This window comes from Pelophylax lessonae (genome assembly GCF_965119305.1).
Source record: "Pelophylax lessonae genome assembly, chromosome: 2".
Classification (NCBI taxonomy): domain Eukaryota; kingdom Metazoa; phylum Chordata; class Amphibia; order Anura; family Ranidae; genus Pelophylax; species Pelophylax lessonae.
Genome location: NC_138769.1, coordinates 369,682,282 through 369,695,804, shown reverse-complemented (window position 1 = coordinate 369,695,804; position 13,523 = coordinate 369,682,282). Strand labels below are relative to the sequence as shown.

The window sequence follows — 13,523 nt, the reverse complement described above, 5'->3', positions numbered from 1 at the left end:
CAGATCCTCTCCAGTTCTGTCAGTTTGGATGGTAACCGTTGGTGGACAGCCATTTTTAGGTCTCTCCAGAGATGCTCAATTGGGTTTAAGTCAGGCTGGGCCATTCAAGAACAGTCACGGAGTTGTTGTGAAGCCACTCCTTCGTTATTTTAGCTGTGTGCTTAGGGTCATTGCCTTGTTGGAAGGTAAACCTTCGGCCCAGTCTGAGGTCCAGAGCACTCTGGAGAAGGTTTTTGTCCAGGATATCCCTGTACTTGGCCGCATTCATCTTTCCCTCGATTGCAACCAGTCGTCCTGTCCCTGCAGCTGAAAAATACCCCCACAGCATGATGCTGCCACCACCATGCTTCACTGTTGGGACTGTATTGGACAGGTGATGAGCAGTGCCTGGTTTTCTCCACACATCCCGCTTAGAATTAAGGCCAAAAAGTTCTATTTTGGTCTCATCAGACCACAGAATCTTATTTCTCACCATCTTGGAGTCCTTCAGGTGTTCTTTAGCAAACTCCATGCGGGCTTTCATGTGTCTTACACTGAGGAGAGGCTTCCGTCGGGCCACTCTGCCATAAAGCCCCGACTGGTGGAGGGCTGCAGTGATGGTTGACTTTCTACAACTTTCTCCCATCTCCTGACTGCATCTCTGGAGCTCAGCCACAGTGATCTTTGGGTTCTTCTTTACCTCCCTCACCAAGGCTCTTCTCCCCCGATAGCTCAGTTTGGCCGGACGGCCAGCTCTAGGAAGGGTTCTGGTCGTCCCAAACGTCTTCCATTTGAGGATTATGGAGGCCACTGTGCTCTTCGGAACCTTAAGTGCAGCAGAAATCTTTTTGTAACCTTGGCCAGATCTGTGCCTTGCCACAATTCTGTCTCTGAGCTCTTCAGGCAGTTCCTTTGACCTCATGATTCTCATTTGCTCTGACATGCTTTGTGATCTGGAAGGTCTTATATAGACAGGTGTGTGGCTTTCCTAATCAAGTCCAATCAGTATAATCAAACACAGCTGGACTCAAATGAAGGTGTAGAACCATCTCAAGGATGATCAGAAGAAATGGAAAGCACCTGAGTTAAATATATGAGTGTCACAGCAAAGGGTCTGAATACTTAGGACCATGTGATATTTCAGTTTTTCTTTTTTAATAAATCTGCAACAATGTCAACAATTCAGTGTTTTTCTGTCAGTATGGGGTGCTATGTATACATTCATGAGGAAGAAGAATGAACTTAAATGATTTTAGCAAATGGCTGCAATATAACAAAGAGTGAAAAATGTAAGGGGGTCTGAATACTTTCCGTACCCACTGTATATAGCTTCCAGCATTATCCAATTTTCTGTCAAAAGAAAATAAGGTACTTGCAAATAGTTGTGGCTGTCCATAAATGGACAAGTGAGGGATAAAATAGATAGGAGTAAAATGATGATAACATCCTCTTACATACCAAACTACTTTGATCTAATAAAACTGAAACAGTACTAGACTGACGATGTATTGTTTAGAGCCTGACCCTAAAGTGCTGCTGCAGGGATCTACCATAATATATAAAAATTCCATAATTTAGAAATGAGGGCATGTACATTCTCTAAGATAATGGCAACGTCCTTTTAATATTTATATGCCATTTGTCTAATGCATGTTTATTGTTGATAATGTGCATATGTATGTACAGTACATTATCAAGTGGAACATGATGCTTATGATGAATGGGTATCTGTTTACTTAGAATAGATTACTACTACCAGCAATTAGTCTGTACACTTATATATTTTTTTATTTCCTAACTATATACTTAACCTTTGAATCCCCTACACTCAACCCTGACTTTAGACAAAGATTTTAGACAAAGGACCCAGAGCAACTATGTTCTTAAACTTATAAATGTGCCTACACAGTTTGAACACAGGTGCACTCTGTTGTGTCGAACCCTCTTTTTTAACCACTTCTGGAGTGGAAGGATTTGCCCCCTTAATGACCAGGCCATTTTTTGCGTTTTGGCACTGCGTTACTTTAATGGAAAATTGCGCGGTCATGCGACGCTGTACCCAAATACAATTGATGTCCTTTTTTCCCCACAAATAGAGCTTTCTTTTGGTGGTATTTGATCACTTCTGCGGTTTTTGCGCTATAAACAAAAAAAGAGCGACAATTTCGAAAAAAAAAAGGTCATATTTTTTACTTTCTGCTATAAAACATTCCCAATAAAAAAAAGTGTAAAAATTTAATTTTTTTTATCAGTTTAGGCCAATTTGTATTCTGCTACAAATTGTTGGTAAAAAAAATCCCAAAAAAGGTATTTTAATTGGTTTGCGCAAAAGTTATAGCGTTTACAAACTACGGGATAGATTTTTGGACTTTTTATTTATTAATTTTTTTTATTAGTAATGGTGGCGATCTGCAATTTTTAGCGGGACTGCGACATTGCGGCGGACAGATCAGACCCCTAACTGAAATTTTTGACACTTTTTGGGGACCAGTTACACTAATACAGTAATCAGTGCTAAATAATATGCACTGTTACTGTATAAATGACACTGGCAGGGAAGGGGCTAATACTGGGGGCGATCAAAGGGGCTAAATGTATGCCTGTATGCTTACTGACTGTGTGTGTGTGTGTGTGTGTGTGGGGGGGGGGGGGGGGGTTCTGTGACAGGCACAGACAGATCGCAGTTTCAGCTTAGCTGAAACTGCTGATCTGTCCTTGCCTGTCTGAGAGAAGATCTGCCTGCTTTATTTACATAAGCAGGCGGGTCTTCTCTCGGTTTCCCACACGATAGCAGGAGAGCAGTGGCATATCGCCACCGCTCCTCCCGCGGCCTGCCTCCCGCTGTGTCTAAACTCCAGTAAAAAGGCGGCGGGCAGTCGGCAAGTGGTTAAATATAGACTGTATATACAGTATATTAAAACATGACCTTATATCAGAATATATTTTTTTTTAAAAATGCATATCCTCAAACTACATTGACAGCTGTGACTTCTGACCAGATACATTTAGGGTGGCTGCTGACAGCTTATTTTCATTTGCCAATTCCAGGAATCTTCAAATTAGCAAAAAGGTGGAAACAGAAGACAATCTAGGACAGCCAGACCCTTCCAGGAGCAATGAAGGCCAATATGATCTAATACCAGAAGCCCGTCCTACAAGTCTCCACAGTCTTGTAAGATACAGTAAGTGTAGAGCTGAGTATTTTCCAGCACAAATGAAATACCCCAGTGTCTATTTGTAAACCCAGTTTAACATTTCCTATTACATATTGAAGTCACTTTGTAAATGCCATATGCGTCGGTCATCACTTTTTTTTCTTCAGGAGTCCAGTTCCACGATCCATATACATACTTCCTTCCTTTTCCTCCAACTAGCTCAAGTTACAAATCCATGGGCACCTGGTCCTACTCCAATATACTGTTTTTCCCAACCAGTATGACATATTAAGCGTGCTGACAACACCATTTCTGGAAAAGTTTGTGACTTTATAGTGCCAGAATCCTGTCTGTTGCAAAATTTTCTGATGGAATTGTACATTTGAACAGTTAGTTCTTGATCAGGAAACGCAAGTTGACCCTTCTCTTTCTTTCTGAACAGCGCAGTGCCCCTTTCCAAGGTCATCTAGTACAAAGACACATGATCATTATATTGATGCAAATGCCTCTCTAAACTTGTAGATTTTCATACGAACATTTGGACGATGATTCTGAGTACATTTGATGACTTGACAAATGTCAATCAAAAAGCAGTTCAACTTTTTCTTTGCCTTTAACATTTGGCTTTGGAGTGAATGAAAAACACATACACTGTCAGAAATTTGCTTGAGAAAAGTATTCCCATTTGCTCCTTTGAATTTTCTCATCACTACAATTGAAAACAAATGTTGATTTGACCCCATTAACGATTAGAAAATCCAGCAAATGCTCTTAAAATGAAACATTTCTAATGAAAATCTACTAGTGTAAAGCCAGCTTAAAGTGGAATTTTGGGATAAACCTAACCAATCCTATAAATGCTCCCTCCCCACTCCTAACACCTATTTTGACTGACCTTTGTAAGAAAGATGTACAGTATATAATTACCTATTTTTAGGCCTCTCTGGTAATGTGATCAACCCTGTGTCCCCCAGCAGCGGAGCAAGGAAGAGGAGGGAGTGCTCGACAACCACTAGTAAACCCTGGAGCGGTGACATCACCCATAGGCTCCTATATCCCATCTGTTGCCGGTGCTCCCTCCCCAACAGTTGCTGCTGGCTGACACAGAAGAGCCGGACCATGTTACCGCAGAGGTTTAAAAATAGGAAAGTATAAACAACTTCCTTCCAGAGATCAGGGGGATCACTGCACTGGTTCCAGACAGGAAGGAAGTCAAGTGCTCACTCTACATGGACAACGTTACAGTATTCTGTGCTGATCAGCGCTCCATCAACTTACTTGTCCAGATCTACAAGGACTTTGGCTGAGCTCTCGGGGCAAAAGTCAACTGCGGGATGTCATAGGCCATGCTCTTTGGAAAGTGGTTTCTGCCTTCCGCTGCATCAATTCTTTTCAGCATCAAGGTGGATTTCATCAAAATCCTGGGACTCTGGTTTGGACCTCAGGGCACAGCCCTGAAAGAAGTATAGAGGAGCCCTGATAGAAGGACTGAAGCCAAAAACTGTCAAAACCCTGCCTTTCCTACCAAACACATGCTGGTTCTGGGTATAGGAACAGAGGTGGCTAGTCTCTGCAATATTTGGGTCCCAGGATATGGAACATGAATTTGTGAATGCACATCCTTATATTTCTAGTCTCTGTGGCTGTTGTATTTATTAAAAAAAAAACACAGATTACACTATAACATCGTTTGCAGTTCTTCTATTCCCACACATGAGCTTAATAAATTAAAAAGGTTGTGTTGGAGATTCCTGGATCTTGAGAGTGGCATTTAAAGACGGGGTCCTTTAATACCAAAAGCGCTTTTACTGACCCATAGTATTATTAGGAGTCATACAATTGTGGTGAGTTCTAGTCTGCATGAGGTATGTGCTGACAAAAGCACTTGGACGTCAAGTGCAGTTGGCACCCGACTGTGAAGCCGCAAGCTGTCATAGCCAGGTGCCCAAAGTTAAGATGCTGGCACCAGGGACCGAAGACGGGTGGAGAAAAGGGCTCAGGTGAGCACAATACTGGATTCTGGGACAGGTGAGAATCTGTTTATCAACAGCGTTTGCTGCTGCTGACTTTTAATTTTTACAAATATGACTGAAGCTCCTCTTTAACGATTGCTGATATAGATAATGTACCTATCTGAGTAATAAAACTTAATTTTATTGTAATATTTTTTATTATAAAAGTAAAAGAGGGCAAAATAAAACTACTGCTATATTTGACACTGTTTTTGATAACCGAATGCATTAATATCTGGTTAAATGGAAGTAGTGGTAATTCTCAATGAATTCTCAACTGATATTTTGGTTCAAATTTTGCCCATCATACGTTTCATCCTGGAAAATAGTTGTTTACAAAAGTAGGTGCTGCTGAAAATGGATGACATGAATAAGGCGTGATTGTGAAAAGTGGGATATTTTTCCTCTGGGAAGATAAAAGACCAGAGACACTCAAATTTTTCTTTGGCCACATGTGCTCACTAAAAAATAAAAAAATCAGCATTTTTAACTTCTTTAACCACTTTACGACCAGTCACTGTGCCTCTACTGCGGCACAGTGGCTCGTTCCCGTCCAGCGACGTAGACCTACTCCTCCCCTTGTGGGCGGCGCTCGCGTGCCACCGGAGGCTCGCTCCCGTTGTATTCAGTCACAGCGGGAGTCGGGCCAGGGGAGGAGCAGAGGCGATCGCCGCTGCCACTCCCCGATCGTCGGGGAATCGAGTGTGGAGATCCGCCCGCTTGTGTAAATCTCCTAAGTGACAGATTGCAGGGTTCAGCATAGCTGAACATGCGATCTGTCTCTGTGTCACACAGTCACCTCCCCCCACACACGTTAGTAAGCACCAGGCATACATTAACCCCTCCCTCTCCAATAAAATTAACCCCTTCCCTGCCAGTGTCATTTTTACAGTAACAGTGCATATTTATAGCACTGATTACTGTAGTAATGTCACTGGTACCCCCAAAAGTGTCAAAAATGTCAGTCAAGGGTCCCATCTGTCCACCGCAATGTCGCAGTCCCGCAAAAAAAAAAAATCGCAGATCGCCGCCATTACTCGTTAAAAAAAAAAACATCAGAAATGACAGAAATATTTCCCTTAGTTAGTAAACGCAATAACTTTTGCGCAAACCAATCAAAATACGCTTATTGTGATTTTTTTTACCAAACATAGGTAGAAGAAAACAAATTGGCCAAAAATTTTAAAAAATTTTGATTTTTACATTTTTTTGGGGGGAATTTCATATAAAAAAATGTGAAAAATATTGTTATTTTTTTCAAAATTTACGCGTTTTTTTGTTTATAGCGCAAAAAGTAAAAATCGCACAGGTGATCAAATACCACCAAAAGAAAGCTCTGTTTGTGGGGAAAAAAAAGGACGTCAATTTCCTTTCGGGTACAGCGTCGCACGACCGTGCAATTTTCAGTTAAATTTGCACAGTGCCGAATCGCAAAAAGTGGCCTGGACGTAAGACAGCAAAATCCTCCGGTGGTAAAGTGGTTAATTCTGGAAGGTCTTACCCCCTTCATGAGCAGGTCATTTCTTGATATTCGGCACTACACTAATGTAACTGGTAATTGCAACACTGTATGCGAATGAAATTTATATCATATTTTTTTCACACAAATAGAGCTTTCTTTTGATGGCATTTGATCAGCACTGTTTTTTTTTATTATTTTGATGAAAAAAGACCGGAAATTTTGAAAAACGAAACACCTCTATATTTTCTACTGTTATAAAAAAACATCTAATAATTCTAAATGTTTTCATAAATTTAGGCCAAAATGTATTCTGCTACACGTCTTTGGAAAAAATAATTCTAATAACTGTACATTAATTGATTGGGGTGAAAGTTATAGAGTCTACAAACTAGTATATATTTGAAAATGGATCTATCCTCATGTACTGATTTCTTGAGGCCCTTAGGGCTGGCTCATGTACACAGGGCAGTTGAAAACCTTTTCTGAACGCTGGAAACTGATGGTGAAAAAAGTCAATTTTACAGCTTTTGCATACCACCTTTATGGGAGTTTAGCAGCAGTTATGAGTGTTTGAAGTTAGAAGCATTTTTTAAAGATAACCTCAGGAGACTTTCCCAAATGCCCACAATGCGTGAAAACCAAGTAAATGATTAACTATTTCAGCCATTCTGTGAGAGATGAGAGAGCAGCAGCAGAGAGAGCAGTGTTCTTTTAGATAGCTGTCTTATGTTTTGTGTTTTCACTATAGATTCCATCATAAGCATGTGTGAGGAAATGCTCCTAATGTTGCGGAGGCTCTGAAGATGTAGAAAATTGCGTGAGAGGACCAGAGTTAATTGCTACTGGACTCATCCATTGATGCAGGGAAGGCAACAGCGTGTGGTGAAATTTGTGTTTTTTCATTATTTTTATATGTTCAAAAATTATCAGAAAATGTTTTACCCTTAAAATCGCTTATAAACACAATCGCATCTAAACACAGTTTACTGCGGTTACAAGAATTTGGCATTTGAAATGCCAGTAACCCACAGTCCTGAACACAATTTTTCTACTTTCAAACAAATGCCTGTAACCTCAACTGCCTCTAAACTACACTGCTCAAAAATGTTAAAGGAACACTTTGAAAGCACATCAGATTTCAATGGGGAAAAATATCATGCTGGATATATATACTGATATGGACTGGGTAATGTGTTAGAAACTAAAGGATGCCACATCGTTTAATGGAAATGAAAATTATCAACCTACAGAGAGGGCTGAATTCAAAGACACCCCGAAAATCAAAGTGGAAAAAATGATGCAGCAGGCTAGTCTATTTTGCTGAAATTTAATTGCAGCAACTCAAAATGGTAGTCAGTAGTTTGTATTTCCCCCACGTGCTTGTATCCATGCCTGACAACGTTGGGACATGCTCCTTTTAAGATGGCAGATGATGTCCTGGGGTATTTTCTCCTAGATCTGGACCAGGGCATCACTGAGCTCCTGGACAGAATGAGGTGCAACCCAGTGGCATCAGATGATCAGATGGACCAAAACATAATGTTCCAGAAGTGTTCTATTGGATTTGGGTCAGGCGAGTGTGGGTGCCATTCAATGGTATCAATTCCTTCATCCTCCAGGAACTGGCTGCATACTCTCGCCACATGAGGCCGGGCATTGTCATGCACCAGGAGGAATCCAGGACCCACTGCACCGGCATAGGGTCCAAAGTTTTAATCCCAATACCTAATGGCATTGTGGGTGCCATTGTCTAACCTGTGGAGGACTGTGCGTCTCTCCATGGATATGCCTCCCCCAGACCATCACTCACCCACCACCAAACTGGTCATGCTGAACAAAGTTACAGGCAACATAATGTTCTCCATGGCTACTATAGACCCTTTCACGTCTGTCACATGCACTCAGGGTGAACCTGCTCAAATCTGTGAAAAGCACAGGGCGCCAGTGGCAGACCTGCCATATCTGGTGTTCAATGGCAAATGCCAATCGAGCTCCACGGTGAGCACAGGGCCCACTAGAGGATGTTGGGCCCTTTAGTCTGTTTCAGATTGTTTGGTCAGAGACCTTAACACCAGTGGCCTGCTGGACACCTGTCCAGCTTTCCTAGAGTAACCCCCTGTCTCCTGGAATCGCCTCCATGATCTTGAGACTGTGCTGGGGGACACAGCAAACCATCTGGCAATGGCACGTATTGATGTGCCATCCTGGAGGAATTTATAATGCCTGTGGAACCTCTATAGGGTCCAGGTAATTCCTCATGCTACCAGTAGTAACACTCACCCTAGTCAAATGCAAAACTAGTGAAAAACAGTCAGAAAAGATGAGAAGGGAAAACATTTCAGTGGCCTCCACCTGTAAAACCATTGTTTTGGAGGTTGCCTCATTGTTGCCCATCTAGTGCCCCTGTTGTTAATTTCATTAACACCAAAGCAGCTGAAACTGATTAACAAACCCCCTTTGCTACTTAACAGACCAGATCAATATCCCAGGCGTTAAATTTACTTGATGCTATACTCTGATTAGAAAGTGTTGCTTTCATTTTTTTTGAGCAGCGTACTATAAACAACTGAGTGTACATGTACACATAAGATAACATAGAGGAGAGTTCAGGGGCTGCTAAAAAAAACGCCCAACTGCTCCTAAACTTTAGTTAGGCAGCTGCAGTGTTCATGAGGCCTTAAAATGCCGGAACAGTACAGATTACCCCTTTTTGGAAAATAGACAGTCTGAGGCATTTAGTAAGAGGCATGGAAAGTTTTTTTGAAATTGTAATTGTTCGGACCAATTTTTTGGAAAATTAACAAATTAAATACTTACATATTTTTCATAGTCACCAGTACAGTACAGCGTCATCATATGACTGGCTGGCGGTGATCAGGAACACTCACTGGTGACAGTATGTTAAAAAAAATATATATATATTAATATTTTTTAGAAATCTTTTACATACTTTCATCAGAGTAGTTTAGTGTCACCATAGTAACAATGTACTACTCTGGGGTGGTGATCAGGGATTTTTTTTCTTTTTTTACACTTTGTTGTTACGATGATGATCATTGTAACTGCAATGTTTTCAAACTGTCATAAATGGGTTCATTAATGACAGCTGTAAATTGGCTACAGCTAATCTACATGGTACAGGCTGCTGATTGGCCCAGGTACCATGTGATAGCTGTGGGCCAATAACAGCTCACTAGTATAGGATGCAGAGCATTTATAAATGAGATTCACTTATAATTCACAACAGCTTTGTTTACATTGTGATCACATGATCCCCTGGCTGCCAGGGGAGGGGGTTAGGTACCAGAATTGCACAGGGGGCAGGAGTGGTGTTAGTGAACTCCTAACCTGGGGTAGGCACAATGACGCACATGTATGTAATTGTGTCTGCATGTACTGCCCTGGCGCAGTATATGTACTTTGGCAGATCGGCAAGTGGTTAAAGGGTAACTCCACATTCGTGGGGAAAAAAATCAGCAAATAAAGAAAAAAACAATAGAACATATACTATTTAGACACAAATCATATTGTAATTGAATGTTATTAAAAATGACCTTTCCTTTTCAATCTGCAGCTGTTGTAATTTTCAGAAAATGCAATGCAATATGGCTACCTGGAGCTGTTCTGTACACAGAATGTATACTGACCACACCCCAGAAACATCATTTCCTGCTTGTGTGATTGGCTCACCAATTTCCCCAGAAGTCTGCCTAAGATACAAGTCAGATTTCCGTCATTCCCTGCAACAAAAATGTCATTTTTGTTGAGATATTTCCAACAGGAACACGTCTAAAGGGATGCAGGCCCAACAGCCTTCCTCATTAGAGCCCTGCAGCTGCCACAGTTGACAGATAATTATGAAACCACTCCTGATTAGACCCACTCAGCACAGAGGAACAAATGATTTCTTCAGAATAACAAACAGTAGGAATCTGCAACAAAGATTATTAAAATCCTTGTAATGTACAGAGATCACCCAGAGAGGAATGTTTTTAACAAAAGTGGAGTTACGCTTTAAAGCAGAACTTCACCCAAAAGGGGAAGTTGTTTGTCTTCATGCGTGCCACTTTTTGGGGGGAGCAGGTATCTCCCACTTCTGGTTCAGGTCACAGGTCCCAGAAGACTACAGGAACCATTCACTAGGCGCGCAGCGTGGCTCGTACATGCACAGTAGGAAACAAACTATGAAGCCACAAGACTTCACTTCCTGTTTCCCTTAACCACTTGCCGACTGCCACACGACTATTTACGTCGGCAGTCAGCCCCTCACAGGCAAAGGGACGTAGATCTACGTCGCTTGCCTGTGAGGGTCTAGGGAGCGAGTGCGCGCACCGCCGGAGGCGCGCTCTCGCTCCCGTGTGGTCACAGACCCCCCCCCCGCGCGTGTGCCAGGCGGACCCGATGTCCGCCGGTCACTCGCGATCGTCTGTTAGAGCGGGAGAAAGGCAGGCGGCTAGTGTAAACAAGCCGCCTGTCATTCTCCCCTGTGTAGGAACACTGATCATACGGTTCTACTATGTAGGACCGTTGATCACTGTTCCTACACCTCAAGCCACAGCCAATCACAGTTAGAATCACGCCCCTAGGGACACACATAACCCCTCCCTCTCAAAAAAAGTTAACCCCTTACCTGCCAGTGTCATTTTACAGTAACAGTGCATATGTATAGCACTGATTACTGTAGTAATGTCACTGGTAACCCCAAAAGTGTCAAAAATGTCAGTCAAGGGTCCGATCTGTCCGCCGCAATCTCGCAAAAAAAAAAAATCGCAGATCGCCGCCATTACGCGTTAAAAAAAATGACAAAAATCTTTCCCTTTGTTAGTAAACGCACTAACTTTTGCGCAAACCAATCAAAATATGCTTTTTGCGATTTTTTTTACCAAACATATGGTTAAAAAAAAAAAATTGGCCCAAAATGTTAAAAAATTTTGATTTTTACTTTTTTTTGGGGGAATTTCAGATAAAAAAAATGTGAAAAATATTGTTATTTTTGCAAAATTGAGGCTGTGTAAAAATCGCACAGGTGATCAAATACCAGCAAAAGAAAGCTCTGTTTGTGGGAAAAAAAGGACGTCAAATTAGTTTAGGTACAGCGTCGCACGACCGCGCAATTGTCCATTAAAGTCACGCAGTGCCGAATCGCAAAATAGGCCCTGGTCAGGGAGGGGGTAAAATCTTCCGGGGCTTAAGTGGTTAATAGAGATGCCAAAAATCGGCTCAGGTGAGGACATCACTGGATCCCTGGACAGGTAAGTGTCCTTACATTAACTAGTTCCCATCCGCGCTACAGCCTATATACGGCTGCAGCGCGGACTCGAATTTTCGGGAGGCCGTTTTTAAACGGCCTCCCAGTGACACGCCCCCCGCGCGCTCCCGCGAGCGCGCAGTGGGGAGAATCTGTGTCGGCCGTGTCCCTTGGACACGGCCGATCACAGATCGTGGTGAATGGCCAATCACAGCGGCCATTCACCACGTGATCGGATCATCCAATGAGAGATGATCTCATATGTAAACATATGAGATCATCTCTCATCGCCGGCGCTCCTTCCTCACACGGAGCCTGTAGTGTGAGGAAGGAGGGGGAGCCTCACAGCGCCAGGGACAAAGAGACATGTAATCAGGGCACTGATCACCAGTGCCCTGATTACTAAAAGGTAAAAAACATACACAGTTCCCCCCATCAGTGCCCACAGTGCCCGCCATCAGTGTCCCCCCATCAATGCCCACAATCAGTGCCCATAGTGCTGCCAGTCAGTGCCCATCAGTGCCTGCTCATCTAGGCACTGATAAGCACTGACTGGCAGCACTATGGGCACTGATGGTGCTGCCCATCAGTGCTCTTCAGTGCCACCCGTCAGTGTCCATCAGTGCCATCCGCCAGTGCCCATCAGTGCCGCCCGCCAGTGCCGCCTCGCAGTGCCACCTCAGTGCCCAGCGGTGCCACCTCTCAGTGCCCAGCAGTGCCGCCTATCAGTGCCACCTATCAGTGCCGCCTATCAGTGCCACCTATCAATGCCGCCTATCAGTGCTCATCATTGCGGCATATTAGTACCTCCTCATCAGTGCCCATAAGTGCCACCTCATCAGTGCCCATAAGTGCCACCTCATCCGTGCCCATCAGTGCCGCCTCATCAGCGCCCTTCAGTGAAGGAGGAAAATTTATTTTCAAAATTTACTCACAGAAAATAAGAAAAACTTTTTTTTTTTTTTTTCAAAATTTTCTGTCTTTATTCTTTTTTTTTGTAAAAAATAAAAAACCCAGAGATGATTAAATACCACCAAAAGAAAGCTCTATTTGTGTGAAAAAAATGATAAAAATTTCAAATGGCCGCGCAATTGTCAGTCAAAGTGTGACAGCGCTGAAAGCTGAAAATTGGCCTGGATGGGAAGGGTGTTTAAGTGCACAGTAGGCAAGTGGTTAAACGTTAGCAGCGACAATATTTGTAGCTGCTTTTAATTTTCTTGGGAGGGGGGGGGGGGAGCCTGGTGTTCCTCATTAAGTCAATTTACAATTTTGTGTTGTTCTGCATTCATAGCGGCCTTGAGCCACATGTTGGACACCCCTGACTGAAAGGACTATTCTACATGTGGAGCGTCTGCTTAGGCTGGTAGCACCCATACGAGAGCCTTGTGACATACAGAAACTCCCAGTTATACGGAAGGTCCTCCTAAGCACATGTCATGCCTTTCAGCTTAACCGCACCACAGCCGAGAAATGACAATGAACTCATTCAGAGAACACTCGGAAGTGACGGCAACATCAAGCTTGGTAATGCCACAGCCACGTGACCAGCACCCAACACGTCACTCCGCTCTGCTCTCTGCCTCGCCTCTCATTGGCTCACACGTTCGCGCTTTGCTCTCGCGCTTTTCACACCTGACTCCCTTTCCACTTACGCCAACGAGGATTGG

The 13,523-nt window shown here is 42.9% G+C and overlaps 1 protein-coding gene across 1 annotated transcript in view; it reads left to right on the top strand.

The window, feature by feature from the left end:
• PTP4A2 (protein tyrosine phosphatase 4A2) overlaps nt 1-13,523 on the top strand; it is a 326,374-nt gene that overhangs the window by 221,163 nt on the left and 91,688 nt on the right. The gene's annotated exons all lie outside the window — the stretch shown is intronic.